Source organism: Trematomus bernacchii, unplaced genomic scaffold (genome assembly GCF_902827165.1).
Source record: "Trematomus bernacchii unplaced genomic scaffold, fTreBer1.1, whole genome shotgun sequence".
NCBI lineage: Eukaryota > Metazoa > Chordata > Actinopteri > Perciformes > Nototheniidae > Trematomus > Trematomus bernacchii.
Genome location: NW_022987723.1, coordinates 1212056 through 1228003, shown reverse-complemented (window position 1 = coordinate 1228003; position 15948 = coordinate 1212056). Strand labels below are relative to the sequence as shown.

General features: G+C 42.4%; 1 protein-coding gene across 1 annotated transcript in view; it reads right to left on the bottom strand.

Moving 5' to 3' along the window:
- The window catches only part of ppp2r3a (protein phosphatase 2, regulatory subunit B'', alpha), a 63855-nt gene extending 47907 nt beyond the window's left edge, over nucleotides 1-15948 (bottom strand). Inside the window, 1 exon segment of the mRNA XM_034144439.1 lies at nucleotides 15749-15948. The gene's annotated coding sequence lies outside the window, so the exon portion shown is untranslated.

Genomic DNA, 15948 nt, shown 5'->3' with positions numbered 1-15948 from the left:
TCTCTGTTCAGGGAAAGGCTTCTCGTTTTACCCCTTCTAAATTTGCAATCCATCATCATCGCTTCTCATCGTGACAACAAGGCAGACTTAAGATTCCTTCGACATGAATTATGGGAAAACAGTCGGACAGTGTGATGAATGTGCTGTAGGTGTATGTTGCATCCATAGGAGGAGGGTGTACAGAGGGGAGCGCTGACGTAGGGAAGTGTGCGGCCTCTATATTTAAAGTCCTGACGCCCGCGGGTAGAGTAGCACGCATTCCCCTGATTCAGCCTAAATGATGGATACCTACTCTCACTGTCACCGTCTCTCTATCAGCCCGACTTGCCAGAGGGTGATCTTAACACTCCTCTCCTCACCTCCTTTGCCCCTTTGTGCCAATGCATGCCAGGAAATGTGCCACTTAATCATTTTACCCAAGTGCATCTCATGTCTCATGCACATGTCTTTTTAGGATGTAACAAACAGGATTGGACTGTTGCAACATTTAATTTAATGTAGCCCTTCAGCTATTTTCGTCCTCTATTCATCTGACTTTTAGATTGTGTTTAAAATGGCAATAGCATGAGAAGGCCAAATGCAATTTCCTCAATCTTCAAATGTCATTGTTTGTTTAACACAACTGTCCAAAGATATTACATTAGCTGAATATAAAACAGATTTTAGTACCAAAAGTTCATATACAATTTGGAAAAAATAGTTAATTGTATAAACGGAGTATCAGCAAGATGTCCTTAAAGGTAGGGTAGGTAAGTTTGAGAAACCGGCTCGAGATACACTTTTTGTTATATTCCATGGAATGCTCTTAACATCCCGATAGCAATGAATATCTGAAGTGCTTTGACAAAAAATCCATAAAATGGATTGAAAATGTCATCTGTGGAAGCCGTAGTACTGTAAAAAGCACGACCAATCATCTGAGCCGGCCCGGCTAAAATAACTGGATGGCCTACCTGCCTGTCAGCCTTCCATCTGTGCACAAACTTATCTCGTGCCCTCATTGGTCATGTGCGCGTTCGTGTGTGTTGGAGGAGGGGCTCTGTAAGGAAGTGGCAGATTTTCTCCGGTTGTGTATTTTCAAATTCTAGCGATCTCGAGCCGGTTTCTCAAACTTACCTACCCCACCTTTAATACTGTTTCTTCATTCAGAGGAGGTTTCCAACACAAAATCCCAATTATATTTAGAGACTTTCCTCTTATATTTGTTTTCCCGCTTGCAAATACCTGCATAATTGTACTTCTCATACATATTACTTATTTTGTACTTAACCACTTGACTATTTTGCTACCCTAAACATATGGAGTGACAAACAAATGGGAAGCACTGGTGTATATAACAAGGTTCCCAGTGAAAACATGTATCCGTATGTTCTCCACTGTCGAAGAGGGACGAAGGAGGCTAGAGGAGGAATCAAGAAATAAGGAAGCGACCAAAATATTCCCTGAGTGACTGAAAGGGCAGATGACGGAGGAGAAAAAGGCTCCGTCTATTCTATTTGTGTTTTTTGGCTCCGCTCCACGTCTCTGAATTCCAGCTTTCAAGTGTTAGTGTGCATCTATATATGTGTGTGTGGGTGTGTGTACTCAAACTGTATATATATTCCTCATTGCATGTGAACATAAGCTTTAGGCAAGGAAAGCATGCGAGGCGTGTGCATGATTTTATGAAAAGTAAGTTTCCTGAAAGTTGAGATTATAATCATGCTACAGTACATTTTCACCATCTGCATCGTTAAGTGGTTTTCAGGCAGGGATTTGTCCTTGTCCTTGTGTGTGTGCGTGCGTGCGTGCGTGCGTGCGTGCGTGCGTGCGTGCGTGCGTGCGTGCGTGCGTGCGTGCGTGCGTTGTATGTTTTGGCTCTTAAACTGTGGGAGGGAGTTTTATCAACAACAACAACAAGGCCCCGAGCACTAAAAGCCCCTCTGGTTCCCATGAGCCCGGCCCACGCAGCCTGTCATTGGATTGTGTTGCTCTCTATTGTCAAACTCTATACAAAGTTGCTACGAATAAAGCAGTAGATCACTGTTTAATCACAAGGTTACGATGATGAAATTACAGTATAATTACACACCCCAGCCACATCAGTGTAGTCGACGTGAGCTTGGTCCTGTCGCTCTTATTTCTGAGATGAATGCTTTAAAAAAAACTCAGTCTTTAATCAGGACACAATCATAAAAGTACAGACTGGGTAGTCAAAGAGAGGGATTGTATTTTCATCCTGCAGTGCAGTATGTTGACATTGTAAAAACAGTGCAACTTCTAAACATAACAAAAGATTTTTCTCTAGGAGAGTGATGAGTAGAAACATGTTTGTATTTCCATTTCATAATAAGATATATTGAGCTGTCACTGTCAGGCAGGAGTATAGTTCACACAGAGGGAAGACATCAATCATTGTTAAAAAAAATCAACATGCATGACCTTCTTGAATCCTTTTTATTATGACTTCATGCATACGTGGAAAAAGATCATGAAAAAGTGCAGAACGAAACGGGGAATGGAGCAACTTCACGAGCAAATGTAAAAATAAAACAAGCAAAGATAAGACCCCTGCATTCCCAAACTGATCCAGATAATCCAGATATTTATCGTTGTATAATCAGGAGTAACAGATTGACTCTCCTCGAGCTAAACTCCAACAGATAGTTACCTGCCGATAGCAAAGACTAGGGGTGTTTCTCAATGTCGAGTAAAGCTGCTCCAGAGCCACTATTTCAAGCATACTACGTCATCGAGTGCCGCCGAAGTACTGTTCCAATCTCCAGCATACTTGGAAATCTACCGAGCCCGGCGTACTCCGTTTGGAGAAATATCGAGGCTGCACATGAGTAGACTCCGCGGTCTTAAAAATCCCCACAATGCTTTGCGCACGGACCAATTTCCAAAATCTGTGGCGGAAGATGTAAGGCGGGGGCCTCTCATATGACGCCACACCTGCACACTTGCTAGCCTGTTCCACTCTTGTTTTCCAAATGTCAGGAAGTATTCTTGACATCGCTTCTGAAGCAAGATGCTCGGCAGACATGTGCTACCAAGCAAGCGTACTCGCGATTGAGAAACACCCTAGGCTTCATTCTCTATTGGCTAGCGCTCCAGCCCATTGTACGTGATTGGCTAAGGGGTGGAATATCTCTTTGCCGTTGACCAATCACAATAGAGCCGGCCAGCTAACTAATCAGAGCAGACTGGACCAAATACTAAAATGAGCATAATATGTACTCTTTAAGGGTAAAGTGCTTATTTTAAAAGTTCAAAACAACAGATAGAGTTCGTGCAGTTATATCAAAATGCTAATATTAAAAGTGACAATGATTCAGTTTCAGAAGGCCATTGAGTGAAGATGCAACTATCCCTGCCCTAATGTTATTTTTCAATATCAATTGTTCTGTATGCTTCATAAAAGAAGGTGTTGCATGGTGTCAGTTATTATATAATAAATAGAAGTCGAGAGATGAAGAACAGGTAATCACATTTTAAATAAAACTCAACAAGCAAACATTGTCCGTGAGCAAAAAGAAGGAATTTGAAAAACTCTCAATACAGCTTGAAATATAATATGAGAAGGAATACGTGCTGTAATAAGTGTAAGCTGAAGAAAGAGTGACACATGGCTGATAACAGATGAAAGAGAAGTCGGCGTGAGTTTAGTTTCTGAAGCCCACCTCATAAACCCTTGGGGAAAGAAAGACGAGGGGGGAAACATGAACAATGCCCAGAAAAGCTACAAAGAAAGCAAGAAAAGAACAGAAAGGGGGAAAGAAGAGGGAGAGAAAGGTCCAGTCGATCCAGCGGGCAGGTGATGGTGGCTACAGCTGCAGCCATACAACAGGCTGCCTTTGATTCAGTTTCAAACACATAGCAGGAGAATCACCTCACTGATGAAAGAGCGCCAATGATATCAAACTACCACATCTTAGCTCTCCAGGCACCGGGCACTCACACACACAAAGAAATAACACGTACACAGCATGAGGATATTTATACCAGCATTATAAAGAGAGTTTGAAGGCCCAAGATGGGGACAAATGGTTTTACACATAAATCCAGTTGTACGGTAAAGATTAGTGACTCACTAAAGTGTCTGGTGTTTTCCGCCTGAGGGGCCGGTACCTGGGACAGATGAGAAGTCAGAGGAAGAAGATACGGAGGGGGGGGGAAAGTGAGGAAGAAAGTGTCTGAAGATCAGAAGAGAGATGAAGGAGATGGAGAACACCCGGTAGGGAGAAAAGAGGGGAGAAAAAAGAAAAAAGAAAGAAAGGTGATGTAAAATCAGTAGGGTTGGCAAAGGGGGCGGACAATGTACGTACATTTCCGGAAAGTTTCCGGTAAATTTCCATGGGAAGTTAAGCTGGGGAATTTTGGAAATATTCCATATTTGAAATAAATGTGTTTATTTAAGTTTTCCGCACTCTGGCGGGAATATCTCCGCGAGCGAGCTTAATTTTCACTTTCGATTGCATGATATAGCCCAGCGCAGCACCTTGTCCACGTGTTGCCACTTGTTTGTACCATTTGCAGGCGATGTGTAATCTGTTCTAGAAAAACGATGTGTTTTTGGATATTTGGGGAGTTAGGATGTCCGCGAGTGTTTTGTATTGGTTTAAGTGGTCCTTGGTAGAAAAAAGTTTGAGAAAGCCTACTAGATGAATACATTTGTATGTGATATTTGCAATTTAAACATTAAATAAATATATTACCCCATAATATCATCACAACTCACTTCACTTTGTGTAGTCCACAGGCTCAAATGTGTGGCTTCATTTGTCTTGTTGCTTTGGGCTCAAAAATGTGATCCAGTCTTCTAGAAATCATCTGTGCATGTGATGGAGGAATGCACAGTGCCTATAGGGGGTGTGGGTCTCAATAGCCATTGCAGTAAGCAGTGTGCTATGGCATGGATATTCAAGTGTACTTGAATGGCATCTGTTTGTTTTAGTCAAGATTATGCTAAATATAACTTTCCCTATGAAGAGCCAACCTTCAATTTGAAAATTCCCAGTTTATTCCCATGGAAAGTTTCCATCTTTGAAATTCCCGGAATATTGCAACTCTAAAAATCAGTAAAGCATACCCGTCCTCAGTCCTTATCCGTGTTGCAGGCTGCTAACAGAGATGTAAAATAAAGAAAGGGGAGGGATATGTATGCTTCCATCAAACTGTCAAGGGAATTTTGAGTAAACTCACAAAATGTCTCAACAATGCATTCTCCCAACAGCTGGGCTTAAGTGAATAAACATGCTTCCTGAAAACAACATCCACAAGGACAATGGGAAGGGGACACACTGTTATTGTGTAACTGTCAGCAAATATTGCACATAATTCATCCTCTCCTCCAAGATTAGAAAAACATAAAAGGGATGCAGTTTTATTTTAATGTGAATCCTCATAACAATATCCAAACAAGTGGGAAATGACACTTATAAGTGCAAGCAGCAGCAGGTGTGGAAAACTAGGGCTGCATCTCAGGGTCGATTATTTTCATTTCCTCGCTCGTCGGTCCTCGGTATCACCGGAAGTTGATTTGTCTGCGCCATCTTGAGTAGCGTCCCATGGCGCTTATTTCTGACGGAGGACAGAGGAGCGAGGAGCGAGGAGCGAGGAGGGATAACCGAGGAACCACCAGACCATCCTCCGCTGAAATCCTAAAATACTCTCCCCGCCCCCTTACTGTGTATCGCTCACTGATTGGACGATGCAGCGCTTGCACTGATCTGATGCTTCTTGACATGAGAGCAGTTTCCCAGCGGAGTGAAGAAAACACATGAAACTCACGGGACTCACTCCTCAGTTTATACTGTGTTTTGTTTCAATTAATGTATCATTTAGTTACAAATATGTGATATATCTGAACAACAAAGTGGTGAAAAATCATGTTATTCATTTATTGGAAACATTTTCATGATCGCTTTTTTCATTTATACATTTTAAGAATGGCATTTATCTTTTTTGAAAATGAGTTCTTATTCTATTTTATTTATTTGGGTCTACAACAGATGATACAAATGTATATGTCAGTAAATGTGTACTAACAGAGGCGGGGGTGTGTGTGAAAACAACGGGGACAGAGCTGGCTGCTGTCAGACGAACAGCTGTGCGGTGTCATCACAAACGGACGTCGCTTCACGTGACGCTCCGGAGGAAAGGACGTCCCATTGCTCTTAAAATTCATTTCCCTGCTTCTCGTGGTTTTCCTTTGGGAAAGTAGTTGCAGGGGAACGACGCAAGTGAGGGACCGCAAGGATTCCATTTAATCGACCTGAGAAACAGCCTAGGAGTTTTTTTGAAGAATCCTACAGACAACATTTCAAGACGTTTCTGGGCTTTAGTGCGATGGAGCTGAACCACGCTCAGATCACGGCAAACCCATATGATCTTTAAATCAAATCCACTTAAAAGTCAGAAAACTGTTCTGCATGTTTGGTGCGATTTGATATAAATTGTAGCCTTGCTGTCACACAGTAGAGACGGAAATGTCTCTGATGTTATTCCAACACACGAGAAGAAGGGAGACGACAAATTAAATAGCCTTGTTAGAGGATTTCTTGGGTCTCAGCTCTCAGCACGACTCTGCTCTAACTACCGGTTGAAGTTACATTCATCTGTCTGGTGTCGGTGAACGTATGTCTCACAGCGGCGATCCAGCAGTGTCTGTAGCCATGGAAACTACAAGGATGTAGCGCTTACATTTAGGGGAAGTGAGGGATTATTACACCAATGCCACACACACACATCCCAAACCATCTTCCCATGATCAAAGTAAGAAGAAAAGTCACACAATCAGCGTCCTCAAGAGTCCGCTGTGACTCGTGTTGTTAAATAAACTCTGTTGGAAAGACAGCGAAGGACATTCACTTCCGATGGAGGCCTGCTTCACAGCTAATCTCCTGGCAAAAGAGCAACTCGACGTGTGGCTCAAGGGCGTCTTGACCTGTTTACTTTACACCCGTTCACTTCCCTCGTCTAAGCTCGCCCTGCCTTTCTCAAGCTAGCCGTCTCCTGGTTATGATGAAGTCCTGCTTCATCAGCTACAGCCATCAACATCAAACCACTAAGCCCTCCTTTATAAATAAACATTCAAACTATGTTCATGTGATACGTGAGGTTGAATTTTATAGCCCTTTCATTTCCTTTCTGTTTTGTGCCGCTGTATGCTGCCTCATATTGCAGTAATGCTGTGAAAGTGGGGGGAAAAGACAAAAGGTAATTTGCTTTATAGCAGACATGATCAGTCAAGCCTAAATCGGTGTTAAGTTGTGAGGAGAAAGATGGATCATTTGGATTAGGCACACTTGGTTGAGCAGAGGACAGATAACGGGCGATGAGGCGGTGAAGACAGCAAAGATGGGGGGGAAGACAGAAAGAAAGAAGCCATTAAAATATCTACTAAACTGCACTGTAATGCTCTATTTTGACCTCTTATTTATGCTCCATACAGTGCCATTAAAACAGCAGCAGCTCTGGGATTTAAATATTAAGCCTTGCTTTGCTTTGAAGGAGCTGCAAACACAAACTTATGCAAAACAAACACAAGCATGAAAGGCATGTAAAATATTTCATAAGTATCATCAAATGTGCCAAATGTGCAGCTATGAGAGAAAAATACAGAGCACATCCACACCACGGTTTTGTATGAAATTATCTTGGGTTTATGGCAGTCGCATTGAACTCGACTGTGCTGTAGAGCAGTTACACACACACACAACACGCTAGTGGTCAGACTGGCAGGCAGGAGGGAAGCCTGTGTGCTGGGATCTGACCAGTGCACCGTATACTGGCTGCCAACAGTCCACCACACACACAAAACACACACCGCTGCTGTGTCCAACCATACATGTGTGTGCCTACATGCGAGTGTGACCTTGACTTTGTGAGCAGGCCTTCGTATCCGTTAACACAAGTGCGTGTCTTTGTGTGAGCGACTGTGTGTCCTCCCAAGTGTGTATGCATGGGAGTGGGTGAGTTAAATACACAGTATACACATTGTAGGGACTCCCTTGACTTGTGTTTACTGATCGAGATAAAGGCCGTCATTCCTCTCTCACCACCAACCTACTGTACTTCCTGCTCGTCCAACCAGAGAGAGGCACTTAAGCCTGGGCAATGTCACAGATATCTTATCTTGCCAATAAAGCCGCTTGAATGGGTTTGGATTGAACTGAGAGACGGAGGAAAAAAGAGGGCACACACTGGTGCAATGGGGTCATTTCACCCCCCCCATTGAGAGAAACTCCTGCCCCCCCTCCTTCTTCTTCTTCCTCCTCCCATCTCACATGTTAATGTACTTACCGCTCTGCAAAACCTTCAATCTGCCCGAGATGCTGGCTGGCATAACAAACAGCAGCCTGAAAATAGTCTCCCCCCCTGTTTCCCATGCTGCGCTGGAGGTATTTCGGTGGTGAAGCGAATTCCTAATGTTGGATCAAATAATCTACCCACTACTTCTCTGCCTTTCTACTTCCCTCTCTCTGTGAGTTCTGTGTCTGCCGCTTCACCTTCATGTCTCCTCGCTGCAAATTGTTACTCTACACCGCCATTTCTCCGTCTCTTTCCTCTCGGTTTGCGGTAGGCAGTGAGACGCATGGTCTAGCCACACTGACCAATAAAAAGCAGCCCTTAGCCTCTATCATTTAGTCCGCACGTCTGGTATACAGCTCAGGACGTTGCAGGCCAGGACGCCCCACTGCCTCGGCGGGAAAAAGCACTCATACCGTCTTATTATGATGTCACAAGTTTGGATTACTCATGAGCTTCCTGCAGGGTGTGATCCGCTTTTCTTGCTATCTTTCGAACCTCCAGCCTCTGTTTACCATGCTTTTGTACCCAGGGGGTTACTTGCACACATTTACACCTCGAAGAACTGCAACCACAGACAGACTCAATAAAAACCGAAACGCTATTAAAAGCATCCTAATTCAGCACAGGCTTCCACTGTGAGAGAACACAACAGAGGAGAGAAGTAATCTAAGAAGCAGGAGGGGTACAAGGAGCATAAAAAGCAGCCGTAAAATATTTGTAGCTTCTCAGACCCATTCATGTCTCCAACCGGGGCCAGGAGGAACCGCACTGCCATGACTATGAATGGTACCGTTAGTTACTTAGTACTTTTTCTTCTCTTTCTCTCTTGGCAAGTGTCCTGCCACTGGAGGAATGCCTGGTTCAGATTCACATGTGTGTGTATGTGTGTGTAGACTAGGCTGGACAAAGAGAACCAGTGTGGACAACAGAACACAATCAACCACTCAATGGACAGCTATTAACTCATCGCACACACACACACAAATTCCAGAGTCCACGGACGAGAAGCAGTGACATTCAGAGCCAACCAACCAATCAGGACGCCTGTAACGCAGCCACAATGGAGCCAGTCAATGAGCAGCAGAGGATGATGGGAGATCTGTGAATCAAAGTGTCCGGCTCCTCATCCCTGTCTCGCTAATCTTCGCCCTCTCGCCCTTCTCCTTTCATTCTCCCTTTCCTCCTGTTTCCCATGGTGCATCTCTCATTGGTTAAAGGTGGTTAGAAGAGGCCATCGGGCACAGTCCACCTCCCACTCAATGTATGAATCACCCCATTGTGCACTGGATTCCAATTCTCACACTTCCTTTTAAACCAAAACATGCAACCAACATGTGAGCAGTTGCAGTTTTGTGTTGTAGAAGTAAAATAATCAAAAGCTAATGCACAATAGGACCAAACAATATTTGAGTATTGCTGTAAATCACGTCAGAGTATCTCAGAGGTATATGAATGAGTTACATATTATCTACATCTCGTCATCGAGAACATCCTGGTTCAACTTTGACCTATACTGTTCGTGAGCATGCACACAATTTTCCTGAGCAATGACGGATTACTGCCGACAAAAAGGTGCGCTCACTTCGGTTTTACTGCCAAATGAAGTTCAGTTATTGCTAATCTGGAAACATTGTCTGCTGTTTGCATGTGTGGGCGAGTACATTGACACAACTCATAACAGCTCCTTAACGGGAAACTCAACTTTAAAGCAAAAGTACTGTTTTACACTTATAATCTACTTCCTAGGAAATTAAAAACATTGTTCATAGACCGAGAGGGTGGGTATAATTTGAGAGGAAATCTACATTTTAAACAACTCAAGGTCAGAACAACTCTGAGAAGTATGAGTATAACAATCTGTGGGGTGATTTTATGGAATGGTTTGGAGCAGGAGTTCAAACAAAACACAAGCATAATTTAGTTTAAAAGGATGTACAGAAACACTTTTTTGGAAAACTATGAGAATGAAGAGAGGTGATTGAAGATGAGAAATTATTGTATATGTATGTATAAATGTAAATGTAAGTAGGAATAACTTGCATAATGACTTAAAGGACAATCATTGATCAAGTAAGGGGTGGGAATTAATAAGCATTTGCTTCCTCCTACTCCCTTTCGGACACATGTGATTTTTTTAAATTATTATTATTATTATTAATATGAAGACTTTTTTTGTTGAATATATAAATATTATCGTGAATGTGGATAAATACTGTATTTTAACAATACGGTATTCTGTTTTTCACATTTGTTATTTTTTTTTTTTTTAATCCGTTCGAAATAAAGATTGAAATGAAATACAAGATTCAATTCCAAACAGGAAGGCATTACCAATCCTTTCAAAGTCTATTTGTTCAAATCTCAACTGAACCAAGAGACTCGTTTAATCTTTATTTCCCCAACACAACTTACAAGCAGAAGCCCTAAATTATCTTTTTTAATGATGAAGAAATACATGAATCTCCCTTTTAAACGTCCCTTTACTTCTTCTCTAACTTCATTGATTTTCTGGGGTTTGGGGCGATTTCTACCCGATTTGAAACTCAATTTGATTTGATCAAACTCATCACATTGCTGCTCATGTTTCTGGCCCCATCGTACTTGCGTTCCCAGATTTCAGTAATGACTTTTGTGATTGCAATATTATCAGAACTGAAACAACGGTCACAACTACGGCCATATAAGACTCAGACTTGGTGTTAGAATAGAATTACTCTTCAACAATGTGTAGACTTTTGGATGTTGTTCTAGTCAGACAACACTTGGTAAGATGCACATAATTAAAACTTGACATGGTACTCAATGTTGTCAAAAACAAGGAGCAACTTTACCAGTTCTTCCCACATCACCCACAACTACTTCAAGTCAGCTTCAGGCTACCGCCATAACTGATAATGCATCAACCCTATTCAACCTGTTTCCTCCAACAGTATACCACTTTTATGGCTCGCCACAAACCACAGCATGTAAAAACAGGTGAAGTGCTTGTCGGGTAACTTTGAAGTATCTCCTCTCTATCTTTGAAATTCCCAACCTCCCTTCATTGATGCTGTATTACATTACTTTCATGCATTTCCATATTAGCTCATTTGAATTTGTAATATGAAGGCCACCAGTATGAGTTTATCTAAATCAAATCTGATAGAGAAGTTAGAAATTCTCTTTTGACACTAATGGCAAAAGATAACCCAAGCAGAGTGTGTAACCTCAGTTTATTAAGACGCAGCTCCCTCTCCCTCCCAACACACACACACCCACTTCTCACTATCACACTCACACGTTCCCTGTCAGGTCTTCATTTTTAGCACCCGGCAGTGTTACATGGAATACGAGACGACCACCCACACACACACACACACACACACACACACACATGCTGCTGGGAAATGTGAATGACTGTGTCACTAAAAGTGCCATGAACATGCTAAATACAATAGCGCCTTGTGCTGCAGTGGTGAGTAACTCGGAGCTTTTGTGTGTCCCTGTGTGTATGTGTGTGTGTGTGCTTTTTTGGTGCGCTGAACAACCAAGGACAGGCACACACATGTGGGTGCAGAGTGCCTCATAAATCTCACTCTGATTCAATTAGAAAGCATAAATGTGAGAAGTTCTATAGCAGTCGGTGGCCTGGTACACAGTTTAATGCTGGCTTAATTATAGACACACCACACCCAAACAACACTCACACACACCACATCCAGACGGAAAGACAGACACACACAAACAGTGAGGGTGTGGGCGTTATGTAACTCATAATTACACAAGAAACTAATCCAAAAATGAAACTTAATGTTGTATTTGACTGGATTCTGTCTTCTCTTCATGTGCATCTTTCTTTGTTAATCTTTTATTACCCCCCCCCCTTACGTAAACACACACTCACACACAGAAGCTGTCTGCCAGAGTTAAACACAGTATGAGGGAGTTGTCCAGACTTAACCAAAGAGGTGTGTGTCTGTCCATTTGAGTTCAAACACAGCTTCCACTTCTTTTCTTTTGATATGATATAACGCTTTGATTGACTGCTCTCCTATTGAACGTTACCTTGCATGTCTGTGCTAGTATTGCACTCACAGAGTCATAACATCTGTATCTATTGAATGTATGTAACTGTTTTCTTTGCTTCTTCTCCCTTTATTAGAAAACTACAAGAGAAGGTTATGTTACTGTAACCTTTATGCTACCATTTCTCAAGAGCGCGGTAAATAAGACGAGATGAATAGGCGAACCAAATATTTGTTCTTAAAAACTAGATCAAATTTCCCATAATGCCAACAGAGGTAGTTTGAGACAACATACTGCACTGTGCTACATGCATAATTCAAAGTACAGCACTCACACATTCCCTACCTCCTTATTGTTAAACAACCACATTTGAGAAACCATCAAATGTCTGCTGTGTTTTCTTATAAAAACAGCTTTTAAATGGCAGTCGTTGCAGTTTAATTTACTCAGAAAATAGAGGAATTTTGCCATTACTAATTCGAATCCTTTTAGCCAGATCATGACGGATCCACAACATGAATAAAAAAGGGTGTAGTAAGTCTACGTGTAGTGACTCAGTCCACTCAGCCCACCTACATCTGTCTGCACTAAACCCCACAACCACAGCTATTACTCCATTACAGCAGGACATTCCCAATATGTTCCAATGAGAAATCTCTGCCAGGCACTTACTGTTCTTTTACACCTATGTGATAAATGGATGAAACCCAGATTAATATCACACGTGCATTGCACACACACCACAGAGTTGTACACACACACAGCATGGGAACAACGATCACCTGTGAGAAGACACACATCTGTGAGGGACAGCGAGAAACCATCGCTCATATAATGCAGTTCCAAAACAGACTCTGTCGCCCACTAATCCGCCCACAGACCATCCATTCGAGCTGGAAGGCAACAGTTGCTTATCATCAGTCAATTTATCTGGAAGTAAAAACCTCCTCCGCAATGTGTAGAGGAAAGAAGAGGAGAGGGGAGAAGAAGAACACTAAGACAAGAAGAGAAATGCTGAAGCTATTATTAATTCATTTAAACGGATTCAATTGATGTCAGTGGCCCCTTAAACATTGATGAGGCAGACATCTTTGAATGAAATGTCATGCTTTTTTTTATCAAGAATGACAGTTCTGGCTCGGGATGTGCACTGAAATCCTTATATATGAGAAAGATCACTCTCACAGCGGATCACTGGATGACGGAGGATGCGGAACTGGAAGTGTGAGTTTACTCATTTTCCCCCAGTGGGTAGAGATACGTTTACACACAGAGTTGATGCCCTGAGCTAGTAGAACATCATGTTTCACACTGTTTCTCTCATGCATATGCAATCACACTTCCATTGACACTCACAAATATTATGTCGGGATGCATTTAATGATGTTTTCATGATTTGGTCTATTAACCAGGTCATTTTTAAGTCTAGAAAACATCCAAAACAATGCAGAAAGGGACACCTTCAAATGTCTTACTATATCTCATCCACTGTCCAATACTCAAGAAATATTCAATTTACATGGAAGACATGTTTTTTTTTCATTCAGTTCAGAGTAGATTCATTATTTAAGGGTATTTCTTCCTAGAAATAACTAGCAATCCTTTACTCCAGCAAAACAGTTGGAGAATTAGCTGCTTTTTCTTGACATATTTGAGTATGTTTAGTCCAACACAAAAGAGGAATCACGAAACTGTGCTTCAGAAAATATCCGCAGGATCATCAATAATGGAAAGAATTGTGGAATAAAGCCCTACCTTCGCATTTCAGTTGTATAATTGGTAGTGGGACAGAAAGAGATTGATCCATGTCATTGATTGGGTGTATCACTATGATGTGTCAATGTTGCGTGTGTGTGAATATGTTGGTGGTTGATGGGATGTTTTTGACCTATAACTCTCTCACACTCACTCCTCCACATTCCCCACAGCGTATGCAGTTCTGTCTTTGTGGCCTTTCAAGAGTCAGTGTGTCCAGTCGAGCTCAGGTGTACAGCAGACAAGATCCTCACACACACACACACACACAACACACACACACACACACACACACACACACACCCACACACACACACCACACACACACACACACACAACACACACACACACACACACACACACACACACACACACACACACACCACACACACACACACACACACACACCACACACACACACACACACACACACACACACACCACACACCACACACACACACACACCACACACACGATCATCATGGTTTGTTGCTCTCCTAACGTGCCATACTCTGACTCATTGCTGCTATTCTTCACTGTCCAGTAGTAGTAGTAGTAGGTAGGTGTAGAAAAAGACTAAAAATTACAAATATTCCCACATGCACATGGAAGGTACTGACATTCAATGATTAAACAATTGCATGTGAAAGAGATTAGAATCACTGTCAGCATCAAGCAGAAGAGCACAGTCTAACTTTGTCACATCCTTCTATTCTTGGAGCTTAGCACCCTTGCAAACGATGCAGACATATCATTAAAGAAAGGACATTAAGCTTGACTGAAGATGTGCTCAACGTGTGTGTGCGTGTTGCGTGTGCGTGTGTGTGTGTGGCATCTATTCTAGGAGAATTCCCAGAGGGGAGACCCTGTGACTGACCCCCACCTAGCAGGATCTGACAGGATATCACCAGCTTGGCGCACACACACACACACACACACACACACACATACACATTTATAAATATGCACATACACACAGAAACAAACAAATGATGGGCGTGTTGAAGTGCATACAAACACAGGCAGTATGTTGGCTAGCCACACCTAGGTTTGAGTTTAATGTGTTTTTAAATGCCTTTAAATGCATTTCTTTGTGTTGTGTAAACTGGAGAACTATGAATTGCTTTTGTTTAAAAAGGTGCTCAAGCAGTACAGTGACGTAACTGTGATTTAAAGTCAGATGTCAAGCTTTTAGACTCAAATTAATATGATCCTGGTTTTCTAATACACCGATAACCTTTAAATACTCTCCTCAAAGTATATCAAGAAGAAATTCTACTTGATGTGCTTAGATTCAAATCACAACTTCTGCAACTTTCTTGAATCTGGACAACAACACATGGCTGGATTCAGGCACTTGACTCAACTTGAAAAACCAAGTTACCTGTGCTTACTTCAAGACCAGCTTTCTTTAAGCCTCCACTCACATGAGTTTTTGGCTAGTTTGCCCAGTGAGCAGGTTGCCCTCTCCAATGGTCCGATACAATCTCCAAACTTCCTGTGACACGACAAGAGGATCCCCCTCTCCAATGCGCACAGACACACGCACGCCCTTACAGAAACACTCCAATAAACACGCCCTAGTTTAAAAAACCTGCAGCTGACGATACAGGCGGAGAACACCGCGCACACACACACGGTAAAGTTTCCAAACAGAGCGAGGAGAAAACACAGATTTGACACCATCTCTTACCTTTTCCTCCCCCGCTCCTCACTGCTCCTTCAGCCGTCTCCAAACTCTGTCACGACGAGCCTCGCCGCAGACTGCGAAAACCAAAACGCCGCTTTTCGGTAACCGGGGAGCAGCGGAGAGTAGCCTTCACTCGTTTGCTCCAACATGCAACGACTCCGTATGATTCAGTGTGTGTGTGTGTGTGTGTGGGAATATGTGTG